This window comes from Cavia porcellus, unplaced genomic scaffold (genome assembly GCF_034190915.1).
Source record: "Cavia porcellus strain 051 isolate PalLab524CR breed Dunkin Hartley unplaced genomic scaffold, mCavPor4.1 scaffold_25, whole genome shotgun sequence".
In the NCBI taxonomy this organism is placed as follows: domain Eukaryota; kingdom Metazoa; phylum Chordata; class Mammalia; order Rodentia; family Caviidae; genus Cavia; species Cavia porcellus.
Window position 1 is genome coordinate 21,670,225 of NW_026947508.1, and position 13,452 is coordinate 21,683,676.

At 39.1% G+C, this 13,452-nt stretch overlaps 1 protein-coding gene across 4 annotated transcripts in view; it reads left to right on the forward strand.

Annotated features, from left to right (window-relative positions):
- Positions 1–227: 227 nt before the first annotated feature.
- Phactr4 (phosphatase and actin regulator 4) overlaps positions 228–13,452 on the forward strand; it is an 82,793-nt gene continuing 69,568 nt past the window's right edge. For 3 of the 4 annotated variants that reach the window (XM_063235889.1, XM_013154086.3, XM_023565670.2), the window contains exon 1: positions 236–385. The gene's annotated coding sequence lies outside the window, so the exon portion shown is untranslated. Of the gene's footprint in view, positions 386–13,452 lie in introns of all 4 variants that reach the window. The other variant, XM_013154083.3, reaches the window with a different exon arrangement.

A 13,452-nucleotide genomic window follows, 5' to 3' on the forward strand; every position in this document is an offset into this window, starting at 1 on the left:
TTGCATCAGCTCCCTTCAGGAACTGCCTTTAGCACAGTATTGGATCCTGCCTTCCCAAACCCAATGATCTTAACTTTGCTCAGTACCAGGGAACTTTCCTGTCCTTTTTAAAGTGAAGTACCGGCCGCAAGCGGCGCATGCCTAGAGCGAAGGGCTGGTAGTTCCCGCCATTTGGCTCAGCTCGCCATGTAAGGGGCACCGATCGGTGACTACAAGTCCCGTGAGCCTCCGCGGCGGCATTTCCTACCTCCACTGTCCAGCCCGCTCCCTCTACCCCACCTCCCCAGGGGTCGGAGGCTCTGGCTGTAGCCTGGCGGCCAGAGGCCAGGTAGGATTTCCGGGAGAAACTGCCGTGGAGACTGAGGAGGAGGCGGTTGCTACTCGGGTGAGTTCAGCGAACAAGGGAAAGTGAGCTGCACGCACTCAGGGTCAGCCAGTGAGCGCCAGTCAGGGTCGGGTCGTGTTCCTGACCCCGTGAGGGGTCGCGGTCGGAGCGGAGTCGTGGGAACAGCAGTGGTGGCGGTCGCGTTGGGCCAGGGCGTGGCGGGCCGAGGCGGCCGCCTTCCCCCTCGGCCCTCCCACAAAGGTCCCGCGGCGGTGTCTCCGCCTGCCGCGGGCCCGCGCCTATCTCCCTCTCCGCCCCCCAGGCTTGTCAGGGCCCTTTTGTCTGGGCTGCTTTGGCCCCTTTGTGCGGGTGTGTAGAGCCGCCGCCTCAGGGGAGTGCGGCGCTCCAGACGGGAACGCTCCCGGGGGATCCGATTACGGTAACCGGATCGGGACAAAGTCCACTTTTCAAAACTGTCCACCCTCAGACCTTCGTATCCGCGCTGGGTAGAGCGGAGGCTTCGGAGCCAGGCAGTTTCTGTAGAAACCTCGAGGTTATTAACCAACTTGTAAAAGTCAGCCCCAGACCGCTTAGGACACAAATCTCTAAGGCGATTTTGTTTCCCCTTTGGTAGAGGGGTGAGTCCATGAAAAATAGCCCCTGAAATCCGCCCCGGGAAACCGAGAAGGAATCGGCTTTGCAGCGGTGTCTTTGGCAGCTGCGATCCCGGACCGAAGTAGTCACGCGAATGGCATTGGCTTAACACACCTCTGGAATCGGGACGGTGGGGAAGGCCTTCTTAGAGTATTATTCATTGCTTCCAGTAAAAGGCTAAAGTACTTTGAGCCTTTTATTGCCTTGATTTAAAAACAAAATCGAAAGAAATGTCCATTAGTAGAAAGATTCTATAAAGGAAAACAAAACAATCCTAGTGGTTTCTAGAACTCACGTTTTCACCAAGAGAGATGAAACCATTTTCAGGAATGAGGGATGGTATTATTTTTACTAGAACCTCGAAATTGTGTGAATTTGATTAAATTTTGTAAGATAGTGGTAACTTAAGATAAAGCTTTCTTTTCGGGTTTTTTGTTTTGTTTTGTTTTTTGTTTGTTTTTTTGGAGACGGGTCTAGCTGGTCTTGAATGCATGATGTACCCTAGCCTGGCCTGGAACTTGAAGCCATCCTCTTGCCTCAGCCTCCTGAGTGCTGGGGTTACAGGCATTTACCACCCACCCAGCCGAAGCTTTTGCTTTTGTGGTAGAGTTTATTTGAAAAAGTAAAAGTGAAGAGTGAGGCAAAAACTGGCTCTGCAGAGCGAGCTAGAGCCCAGTAACAGTAAAAAGTAAGATAAAAGTACACCATGGAGGAAGCAGGATGGGCTATTAGAAGAAAGCTACAGTAGCCAAGGTAAAGCTTTCTAAAGGCTATTGCAGATACTCCTTTTAAAAAATTAATTGGTATTTAAAGTCTGGAATGAAGAAAGGACCCCTTTTCATGAGTCAGGGGAGAGTTTTGAAGTAAAATAGGTCCAATTCCTCTTCTAGCAAATAAAGCACTTTGCACTTTATTATTTTGTTTTATGTCTCATAATGGAAACAACTTACTCTGAGAATCCTGGATTATGTTAGTAATGTTATATACGGTTGAGATAGCCTTAATGCAGTTCTTTAAAGGTATGTGTGTGCTAGGGATTGAACCCAAGGTTTTTTGTGCATGCTATTGGTAAGCAGCCACTCTGCCAATCTCAATTCTTCAGTTTTAACCCGCCAGTGAGTCTTTTGTTTCCCTTGCTAAGCTTTGAAGATGCAGCCACAGAATTGCTGTTAGTTTTAAAAATAAGCAGTGGTTAAAAAGGAAGAGAGAGAAAAATGGGGCTGGAGATTTAGCTCAGTGGTATAAGCGCCTGCATTGCAAGTGTGTAGTCATGAGTTCAATCCCTGGTACCGGTAAAAAAAAAAGTAAGCAGTGGATGCTACTATTAGTTTTTCTAACATGATGATGTTATAAATGCTCTTTTTTAAAAAACAAGTTATACACTTTGTAATTTAATTCTTTTTGTAACTTAATTTTTATTACAATAACTGTAAGTAAACATTGTATAATTTAATTCTAAATGTAATTTTGTGAAGTGGTGGTTTCCTCTATTTATTATAGGGCTGGGTCTTGTGCACATTGGGCAAGCACTGTTGATCACTGCAGTACATCCCAGGCCCAAGTTCTCTTGTTTCACAGCTGATAAAAACCTAGCTCTTAGCCAGGCATTGTGGCACACATCTGTAATCCCAGCCCTCAGGAGGCTGAGGCAGGAGGATGGTTTCAAGTTCCAGACGAGCTTGAACTGCATAGTGAGACCTTGTCTCAAAAAGACAAAAAACAAACCAAAAGCCAAAAAAACCCCTAGCTCCTGAAATGTTAAGTGACTTGCAGTTGATTCATGTAGGAAATAGTCATGCTCCAAGTCTAATTACTTTGTTACCTCACACTTATTGCAGCTACTAATGATACTAACTCAGTTTTAACTTGCTTAAGTCTGCATAGTAGAGAAAAATAATGGGAATTTTATTTTTAAATCAGGAAACTGATTTGTAAGGAACGGGAATATGTGGAATCATAATCTTGCCCATAAATTTTACTGAATATTGATGCCCACACTTCGTTTTTAGGATATGATTTGATTACTTTGTGTAGGGAGAATAGCAATGTTATGGAACCTTGGAGGTAAAAGAGTGATGAGTTATTCAGTTGTGATTTTAAAATTTCGTGAAGTGTAGGCCAGGCATGGTAGCACATGCTTGTAATCCCAGCACTTGAGAGGCTGAGGCAAGAGGATCGTTGCCAGTTGGAGATCTGTCTAGGCTACAAAGTGAGCTCAAGGCTACCTTGAACTGCACAGTGAGACCCCCCCAAAAAAGTGAAGGGCCAGGGATTTAGTTCAGTGCCACAAGTGCCTGCCTGGTATGCACAGAATTGTGAGTTTGATCCCTGGTACCAAAAAAAAAAAAAAAAAAAAAAAAAAAAGTGGAAAAGATGGTTAATCCTGAGCATGGTTGTGTACATCTAGAATCCCAGCTACTTGAGAAACTGAGGCAGGAGGGTCAAAAGTTTGAGGCCATCCTGAGCAACTTAGTGAGAACCTGTCTCAAATAGAAAGTAAGGAAGCAAGCAAGCAAGAAAGAAAGAAAGAAAAGAAAAGAAGCCAGGAAGAAGAAAGGGGCTCCATGGTAGTGTTTGTTACTGCCATGCAACTCCATGGTAGTGTTTGTCTAGCATACTCAAGCCTCTGGGTTCAATATTCAGTACCTCACCACCACCACCACACATACACAAAAGGTGGTTAAATAGCTTGTTAATGTAATACATTTGAGAACATCGGTACAGCAGTTTAGGCCCCTGAAACATTAAAGACAGAACTTAAATGTAAAAAAGAAAAAAGAACTGAGATGTGTATACCTTTTTAGTCAAAGCATCGAATCCAGTGAAGCTTTCTTTTAGTTACTGCCTTTAATAAAAGTTTTAGTCTGTTTCAAACCTGCAGTTAAATCTTGGATTTATTTATGCCATGAATGTGACATCAGAAATAGAAACCTATTTCAACTCTCTTAATTCTTAGGTAAAATGCATAGCATACCAATGGAATTTAGTCAGTACAATTAATCTAGCCTTTTTGAGTAGAAGCCCATTTTATTTATTTATTTATTTATTTATTTATTTTGTTTTAAAGATAATAAAAAACAGAATAAAGCCAATCAAAACAAAGCAATGAAATTGGTACAGAACTTCAGAGCAGGATAATGAGAAATCAACAGTGCCTACCATAGTATATTTTTTTATCTTCACAATAGTTGTCCATTCCACTAGACATAGCAAAATTAAAGCAAACAAAACAGAATAAAACCAGTCAAACCAGAACATTGAATAAAGCAAAACAATAAATTGGAACCAAACAAAACAGAACAATATTGGACTTCAAAAACAATACAGAAGGACATCCCCCATATTTGCTATGTCCCATGTTATCCTCCCAATAGCTGCTCAGCCTGCTGGCCCCAGGCCTGGAAAGTCAACCAAACAATACAAGTGTTCAGTTGTTTTTTGTATCTCAGTTGCTATCAATTCAGCTTGTCCTCCAAACCAGCTGGTTGCTTGGGGGGGCGGGGAGGTGGCCCTCTTGATTCTCAGCCACAACACCAGCAGGCTCACTAGAGGCAGGCTCACCAGAGGCGTTATCTGGCTTCTCTGGAAGGGCCAGGCATGGTTTTGCTTGGCTTACTCCAGTGGCTGATTGGCTGCTGCTTCTTGGTAGAAGCCCATTTTAAGTCTTTGATTATGTCAATAAAATGGGGAACTTTTTTCCCATATGTTTTTTGCTTTTAGTATACAAGATTTTTTTTGACGGACATAATAGTTTTTTTTTTTTTTTTTTTTGGTCTTTCTCATTTTTATTGGTACCAGGGATTGAACTCAGGACTGCCTGCTTGCAAAGCAGGCGCTTATGCCACTGAGCTAAATCCCCAGCCCCAATAGTTTATTTTTTTAAAAAAACTGTACCATATGATAATGGCTTTTCTGGATATGAACATTGCTGAATTTTCATATACAATAATGTTTCAACAAAGCTGGGTGTGATAGCACACACCTGTAATCCCAGCATTGGGAGGCTGAGGCAGGAGGATTATTGCAAGTTCAAGATCACCCTGGGCTACAAAGTAGGCTCAAAGCCATCATGAACTGCATAGTGAGACTCTGTCTCAAAAAAGACAAAAAAAAAGTATCGGCAGGACTAAGAACGCTAGAGAATAAAGATCTTAGATGAAAATGGACACTAATATTTTTGGTATTCTAACTCACAGAATTAATTTAAACCCCCTATGAATAAATGCTGTAATGTTAATCAGTTAATAGTCTACTTTATTTTTAAATCCATTCCTTCATGTAAATCTGTATATTCTAGGCCCAGAGGACAAAACAGTAAAAATAAATCTTTTCCTACCTGGGGTTTCTAGTCTCGCTAGAGTACGGGTAGGGAAAAAGAGGAGTCATAAAGAAGTTCAAAATAACATAACCCTCTTTTTGTGTGTGTAACTGGGGATTGGATCCAGGGTTTTATCCATGCCAGGTAAGTGCTCTACCCCTGAGTTATTTTGCCAGCTCCAGAGCCTCTCATTAATTTTTATGCTAGGGATATAGGTTGGTAGTAGGAGCTTGCCTAGCATGAGCAAAGCCCTTGATTTGTAGTACTAAAAAAAAAAAGTTCTCTTATTTGTACAATTCTGAATAGCTCACTTAACCTATTTGATTTTGAACTTCTGATGTTTAACGTGAAGATAATGATTCCTGCTTTACCTAACTTATGGGATTGTTCCCAAGAGTAAGTAGGATAAGTATTTGGTACATTATATGTTTGTGTAATTCCTGTTGTAAGTTATTTTTACTCTACTGTTAGAAAAGGGACGTTGGAAGAAGTTTATGAATAAGGCAAGAAGTAAATGGGTGGTTTCTCTGGTCTAATGTCCTGTAAACTTTCACAGGTAGTCACATCTTCATAGAAGATATCGTAACTGTTTATGTGGATCTTTTTCATAACATTTGTCAAATTTTCTTTCCTGTTCTTTTTCCCCATTCCACTCTTCTCCCTTCAACACCTCATCCCTTCCTTATTTCCATTTTTTCCTTCTGTTCTCTTTTTTTTTCTTTTTCGGTCCCTTCTTCCTTTTCCCTTCTTTCCCCTATTTCCTTCTCATTTGAATATCCTCTTCCCATTTCCCAAAATCTTTTATACATATCTTTTATACATTTTTACACTTTTATACTTATTTACACTTTCTATTTACTATTTCAGTTTCTCACATCAGAGAAACAATGTGGTATTTAAATATGTGTGTCAATTTATTTTACTTAATAGTCTCAAGATGCATCCATTTAGCTAGAAATAGCTCGAGCTTATCCTTATTTAGGTAGAGTGGTACTCTGTTGTACTAAAGAAAAGCACATTTTCTTTACACATTCATTGGTTGGTGGGCATTTGGGCTGTTTCCAAGATATTATTATTATTATTATTATTATTATTATTATTATTATTATTATTTGGTATCAGGCATAAAACTCATGACCTTGTGCTTGCCAGGCAGGCACTGTGACACTGAGCTATATCTCCAGAGCTGTTTCCAAGATTTAAATATGCTTCTGTAAACATGGGTGGGCTTAATTACTGTGGTATGATGCTTTTAATTGCTTCAGGAAAATACCAAGAAGGGGAATAGCTGGGTCAAATACAATCTCTAGTTTTAGTTTATAAGGAATCTCCATACTGATTTCTACAATGGTTGCACCAGTCTACTCATCTACCAGTAGTGGAGAAGGGTTCTTTGTCACCACAACCCCACCAGCATTTGTTGTTGGTTGGTTTCTTAATGATAGCCATTTTTCCTGGAGTGAGATGGAATCTCAGTATTGTCTTAATTTGCATCTCTCAAGTGATCAGTGATGTTGAAGATTTTTCTGTTCCATATGAGAAGTGCCTGTTCATTTCAGATGCCTATTTTAATTGAGTCTTTAAATTGGTTTTTTTTGTTTGTTTGTTTGTTTGTTTGTTTTTTTTTTTAGTTCTTTACATAGTCTGGATGTTAATCCTGTTTTAGTATAATGTGTTGCTGAAGCAAGCACTAGGTGTTAGTCCTTTGAGAAACAGATGGCAAAAATTTTGTACCAGGCTGTTCAAAAGCTTTTTTAGGGGCAAGGGCTTTAGTTTATTTAGCAGCACAAGCACCTGCCTGGCAAGCATGAGGTTATGAGTTCAATTCCTGCTACTTGCCCCCACAAAAAACTTTTTTATAAGATGAGATCCCAGTTGTTAATACCTGTGTGATCATGGTTTTGTTCATGAAGTCTTTGCCTACACCAGTGTCTTCAAAAGAGTTTTACCTGTTATATCTTCCAGCAGATTAAATGTTTTGTTTTAATGTTTAGATCTTTAATCCATTTTGATTTAAGTTTAGTGCATGGTGAACGATAAAAGTCTAGATTTAATCTTTGGCATGTGGAAAGCCAGTTTTTCCAGCACCATGTACTTTTTTTTTTTGAAGGTAGTAAAAATACAACAGAACAAGACAGAACTCTGTCCCCAGTTGCTAATGGAGGGGGGGTGTGTTGATTTCCAGCCCAAGGGCGGGGGAAGGCGCATACCAAGAGGGCGGGCGAGTTGCCTTTTTCTGTGTCCGCCTGGGTTCCACCATCTCTATCACCATTTATTAAAGAGGCTTTCTTCTAGTGAAGGTGTTTTGCTCCTTTGTCAAAGATGTGGTAGTTGAGTAGCTTTAGAATTGCTTCTGCATCTTCTACTCTGTTCCATTGATCTGTTGGTCCATTTTGTTTCTTTGTTTTTGCCAGTATCATGCTCACTTTGTAGTTCAGGCTGGTCTTAAAAATTACTATGTAGTCCAGGCTGTCCTCAAGCTCACAGCAATTCTGCTTCAACCTTCTGAGTGCTGGGCTTACAGGTGTGTGCCGCCATGCCTGGCTACCATCCTGTTTTTATCACAGTAGCTTTGTAGTATAATTTCAAGTCAGGAATTGTGATATTCCTTGCCTTGCCTCTGGTGTCCAGAATTGCTTTTGCTATTCTAGATCTCTTCTGGTCTCTCTTAAGATTATTTCCCTAATTGTGTGAGGTGTGCTATTGGTATTTTGATCGGGATTGCATTAAATCCGTATAAGAATTTTGGAAGTGTGGCCATTTTTATTATACTTGTTCTTGCTACCCAGGAATATGGGGTATCTTTCCATTTTTTGATATCCTCTTCAATGTCCTTTTTTCACAGTATTGTTTTTATTTACTTATTTTTAGTATTGTAGTTTTTAGTGTAGCGGTCTTTTACTTACTTTGTTGAACTGACTCCTGGTATTTTTTTTTTTTTTAATGGAAATCAAACTCACAACCTTGTGCTTGCCAGGCAGGTGCTTATGCCCTTGAGCTATATCACTGTGCCCCCCCACCCCCGATTTTATTTTGGTACTGGTAATTGAATTCAGGACCTTGTGGCTGCCAGGCAGGCATTTGTGCTGCTGAACTATATCCCTAGCCAATATTATCATTTTTTTAATGCTATTGTGAAAGGTGTTGTCTCCCCAGTTTCTTTCTCTGAGAGTTTGTATACAAGATTGCTCTTGATTTTTGAGTGTTGGCTTTGTGCTATGCTACTGAATTTGGTTATTACATCTAAAAGTTTTGGTGGACTTTTTGGATTCTTCTATGTAAAGTACCATGTTACCCACTAATAATGATAACTTCTTCCTTTCCTATCTTTATTCTTTTTATTTATTTCTCTTCGCTAATTGTTCTTGCCCACGTTTCCAGAACTATACTGAACAAGAATGGTGACAGTGGACATCCTTGAATTGTTCCTGATTTTAGAGAGATAGTTTTCAGTTTTTGTCCACTTAGTTTGATGTTGACTGTTGGTTTGTCATAGATGACTTTTACTCGATTGAGATAAAGACCCTCTGTTCTAATTTTCATAGGTTTTTTTTTTAAATCATAAGTGTGTTGGGCTTTGTCAAATGCTTTTTCTGCATCTATTGAGATGGTTATATGCTTTTTGTACTTGGCATTGTTGATGTGGTATATTACATTTATTGATTTGCATATGTTGAATCATCTCTGTATCCCTGGAAAGAAACCTAGTTGATTATGGAATACATACCATGATCTTGATAATTTGCTTTCCAGTATCTGATTGAAATTTTTTTTTTTTTTTTTTTTTTTTTTTTTTTTTTTTGAGCAGAGTCTTGCTCTGTAGTCCAGGTCCAAGCTGGACTTGAATTTACTACTAGCCGAGACTGCCCTTGAACTCTTGGAAAGTCCTCTGCCTCAGCCTCCCAAGTGCTAGGGTTACAGATATGTGTTACCAGGCTCGACTGTGGTTCATTTTGGTTGAATAGTTCTCTGGTTTTGGTATGAGGGTAATGCTTATCTCTAGGAATAATTTGGGAGTATTGCTTCCCTTTCATAAAGAGCTTGAGAAGTAGGGCTGGGTGTTGAGCTCAGCAGCATAAGCGTTTGCCTGGCTGGCAAGCACAAGGTCATGAGTTTGATCCCCAGTATGGAAAAAAAAATAAAGAGCTTGAGGAGTGGCAGTATTTAGTCTTTTTAAATTTCTTATAGAACTCAGCAATGAATCCATCAGGACCTGGGGTTTCCTTTGTTGGTAGTTTTTAAATTACATTTTCAATGTCATTGACTGATACTATTTATCTAGAATTTTTGAATCACCTTGATACAGCTTTGGTAATTCATATATATCTAAGAACCTGTCCATTTCTTCTGTATTCCATCTTATTAGAATAGAGGTTCTCAAACTAGTTATTGATCTTCAGGATTTCTGCAGGATCTGTTGTAATTTCATTCTTTCATTCCTGATTACATGGATTTGAGTCTTTCCATTTTTTTTATAAGGTTAGCCAAGGATTTGTCAATTTTATTTAATCTTTCAGGGAACCAAGCCTTTGATTCATTGATTCTTCATATGGTTTTGGTTTTTTGTTTGTTTGTTTTTGAGTCTCCATTGCATTAATTTCTGCTCTGAACCTTCTAATTTCCTCCCTCATATGAGCTTTGGGCTTGACATGCTTTTTCCAGAAATTTGAGGTTCAGCATTAGTTTGTTTATTTGAGCTTGCTCTGGTTTTCTGATATGAGAATTCAGTGCTATAAATTTGACTCATATGACTACTTTCATTGTATCCTGGAGGTCCCAGTATGTTGAATTCACATTATAGTGTAATTGTACGAAGCTGTCTTAATTTCCTCTTTAATTTCATCTGTGACCCATTGATTGTTCAGGAGAGTGCTTATTAATTTCCATGTGTTTATAAAGTTCTTGTGGCTTCTTTTGCCATTAATTTCTAATTTCACTGCACTATGATCTGATAATATACATGGAATAATTTTAGTTCCTTGGTACTTAGGCATGTTCTATGAGCTAGTATGTGGTCTGTTTTGGAGACCACCCCATGTGAAGCTGAAAAGAATGTGTATTCTGATGTGTGGTGGAATACTCTGTAGACATGTACTATTTGTTCAAAATCTACCATTTGTTCAAAATTGGGTTTAGTTCTAGTTCTGATATTTCTTTGATCTTTTATCTAGTTGATTTGTCTATTTTTGGCCATAGATGGGTGGTGAGGTCCCTGTTACAATTGTATTAGTGCTTATTTTATTTTTCATGTCTGTTAATATTTGCTTTATATAATTGAGTGTGCTGTTACTTGGATATATTACTGGTGCCAGGGATCGAACTCACGAACACAGGCTTGCAAGGCAGGCGCACTTATGCCGCTGAGCTAAATCCCCAGCCCAGTGCATATATATTTATGATTTATGATTTATCTTTTCCTCTTGGATTGTTCCCTTTACAAGGATGTCATGACACTCTTTGTCTCTCTAAATCAGTCTTGACTTGAAATCTATTTTTTCTGCCACCAGAATAGCTACCCTGGCCTTTTTTCTGGATTCCTGTTGCATGGAGTATTTTAGTCTTTGAATTTCTTTTTGAATTAAATTTTTTTCTTGTATACAACATATTGTTGAATCTTGCTTCTTGATCCATTCATTCAGCTAGTCTGCTTCTTTTGATTAGTGAGTTGAGACCATTGTATTGACGGTTATAACTGATATCTATTGACTTATCCTTGTCACTTTATTTTACTGTTGGTAGTTCTGTACTTTTTTTTTTCCTCTCCTTTGTTTAATTACTTGCCTTGCCTGGTAGATTCACTGTGTGTGGCTTCATGGAGTCGTAGTCCTTGTTATCTCTTTCTAGCATGTCTTTAAGAACATTTTGGGATGCTGGCTTGGTGATTATGAATTTCTTCAGATATTCTTTTTCATAGAAGTATCTTATTTTTCCATCAGTTTTGAAAGATAGTTTTGTGGGACACATCAGTTTAGACTGGAGGTTATTTTCTTTTAGTGCTTGAATACTTCAGGTTCTCCTTGATTTGAGGGTTTGTTTTGAGAAGTTTGCTGTGATTCTGATGGACTTTCCTCTGTAGGTGATTTGTTTCTTTCTCTGACAACTTTTCATATTCTGATCTTGTGTTGAGTTTCTGGAATCTAGACTGTTATATGCTTTGGTGTAGATTTTTTGTGACTGTGACTCACTAGAGTTCTATATGCCTCATTTATGAGTTCTATATGCCTCATTTATCTGTATGTTATGTTCTTTTTCTTGTTTGGAAATTATTCTGCTATTTTTCTGTACAAGTTTTTTATGTTGTTTGCACCATGTCCTGCTTTTTCTTTGACTCTGATCATCTTATATTATTCTATGCATTATGTGGCAGTTGTTAAATTGATTTTTTTGTGATCCTTTGCTTTTTTTTTGTCTTTTTCTTTTTTTATCGGTACTGGAGATCGAACTCACGACCACACACTTGCAAGGCAGGCGCTTATGCCACTGAGCTAAATCCCCAGCCCCCGATCCTTTGCTATTTTTAAGAACTCTTTTCTGTTCATGACTGCTAACCCCAATCCTGTCTTCTATATCTGATATTCTGTCCTCACATTGACTCATTCTGCTGTGTATACTTTTGATGGAATTTTTAATCTCCTGGATAGCTGTTTGAATCTGTTTCATGGATTCCATGTCTTTTCTTTGTTGAATGTTCTTGGTTTCCATCACTTTCCTAAGTTCTCATTATGGTTACCATCTCTGTAGTTATTTGAAAAATTGTTTCTGATTTGATTTTTTTCTAGAGCCTCATAGATCTGCTTTGTTACTTATTTTCTTTTCCTTTTTTTAATTTAAAAAAAATTGGGGGGCGGTTTGAGACAGTGTCTTGCAATGCAGTTTAGGCTGGCTTTGGGCTCACTTTGTAGTTCAGGCTGGTCTCAACTGGCAACAATCCTACCTCAGCCTCCCAAGTGCTAGGAGCTTCTTTTCCTTTTTAAATTTTTATTTATTATTATTATTTATTTTGGGGGGAGTATCAGAGATGAACTTATGACCTCGTGCTTGCCAGGCAGGCACTGTGCCACTGAGCTGTATTCCTGATTATTTATTACTTTTATTATTAAATATAAAGTTCTCACACCTATATGGTATTGATTTTATTGTAATCCAAATAGTATAATCCCTTTTCTTTTCTTTTCTTTTTGTCTTTTTCGTTTTTATCGGTACTGGGAATCGAACTCACGACTGCCTGCTTGCAAGGCAGGCACTTATGCCGCTGAGCTAAATCCCCAGCCCCATATAATCCCTTTTCCGATCTTCCATGAAATCTAGAAAGTTTATATTTGTGATCCCATTGAAATGTTATTGGAATCCCAGTGCAACCCACAGTGAGAATAAAGACACTAAGACATGTTCATAGTTATAGGAAGCCAAGGCGTCCTAAGTCTGATCCAGGTGAAGACTGACAGACAAAGGCCCTGACCCAGGGCCTCACCCAGAATTTAACTCGTGAAGAAGGGAGTGGCTTGAGAATAAGTGATGGTGAAAATGGTGGGAATTATGTGAGTCCGTGAGCTAGACTTAGCTAGGAGGCCAGAAAGTAACTTTACAATATGCAGAGAGAAGAATATGCAGAAAGACCAGTGTGCATAGCTCAATTGGGGTCGCATTTAAATGTTTAGGAGGCTGCTGCTTCAGTTTCTGATATGTAAACTTTTGTGCCCTGGGAACTCAGCCTCTCATCTTGAGGTGCAAACCCAGTTGACATTCCTGGAGCTATGTGGCTCTGCCATCCTGCTGTGCTCAGCTATTTATAGGGAGACAGGAAGGGAGAAAACAGGAAACTGTTGGTTGGCTTTGAAGATTACACATCAGGACCTCAGCTATTCCTATTCACATTGCTTAGAGCCAATTGACGAGAGAAGGAAGTATTTTTTTTTTCAATATATATATATTTTGGCCTTTTTCCTTTTTATCGGTACTAGGGATTGAACTCACGACTGCCTGCTTGCAAGGCAGGCGCTTATGCCGCTGAGCTAAATCTCCAGCGCCCTTTTTTTTTTCAATTTTTTTTTTTTGTGAGAGAAGGAAATACTTAGCCAGCTCTGTACATTGTCAGTACAAGGAGATAAGACCTGGTTAAATAATGCAGAGGCAATTGTTGTTCTGCATTCAAGGA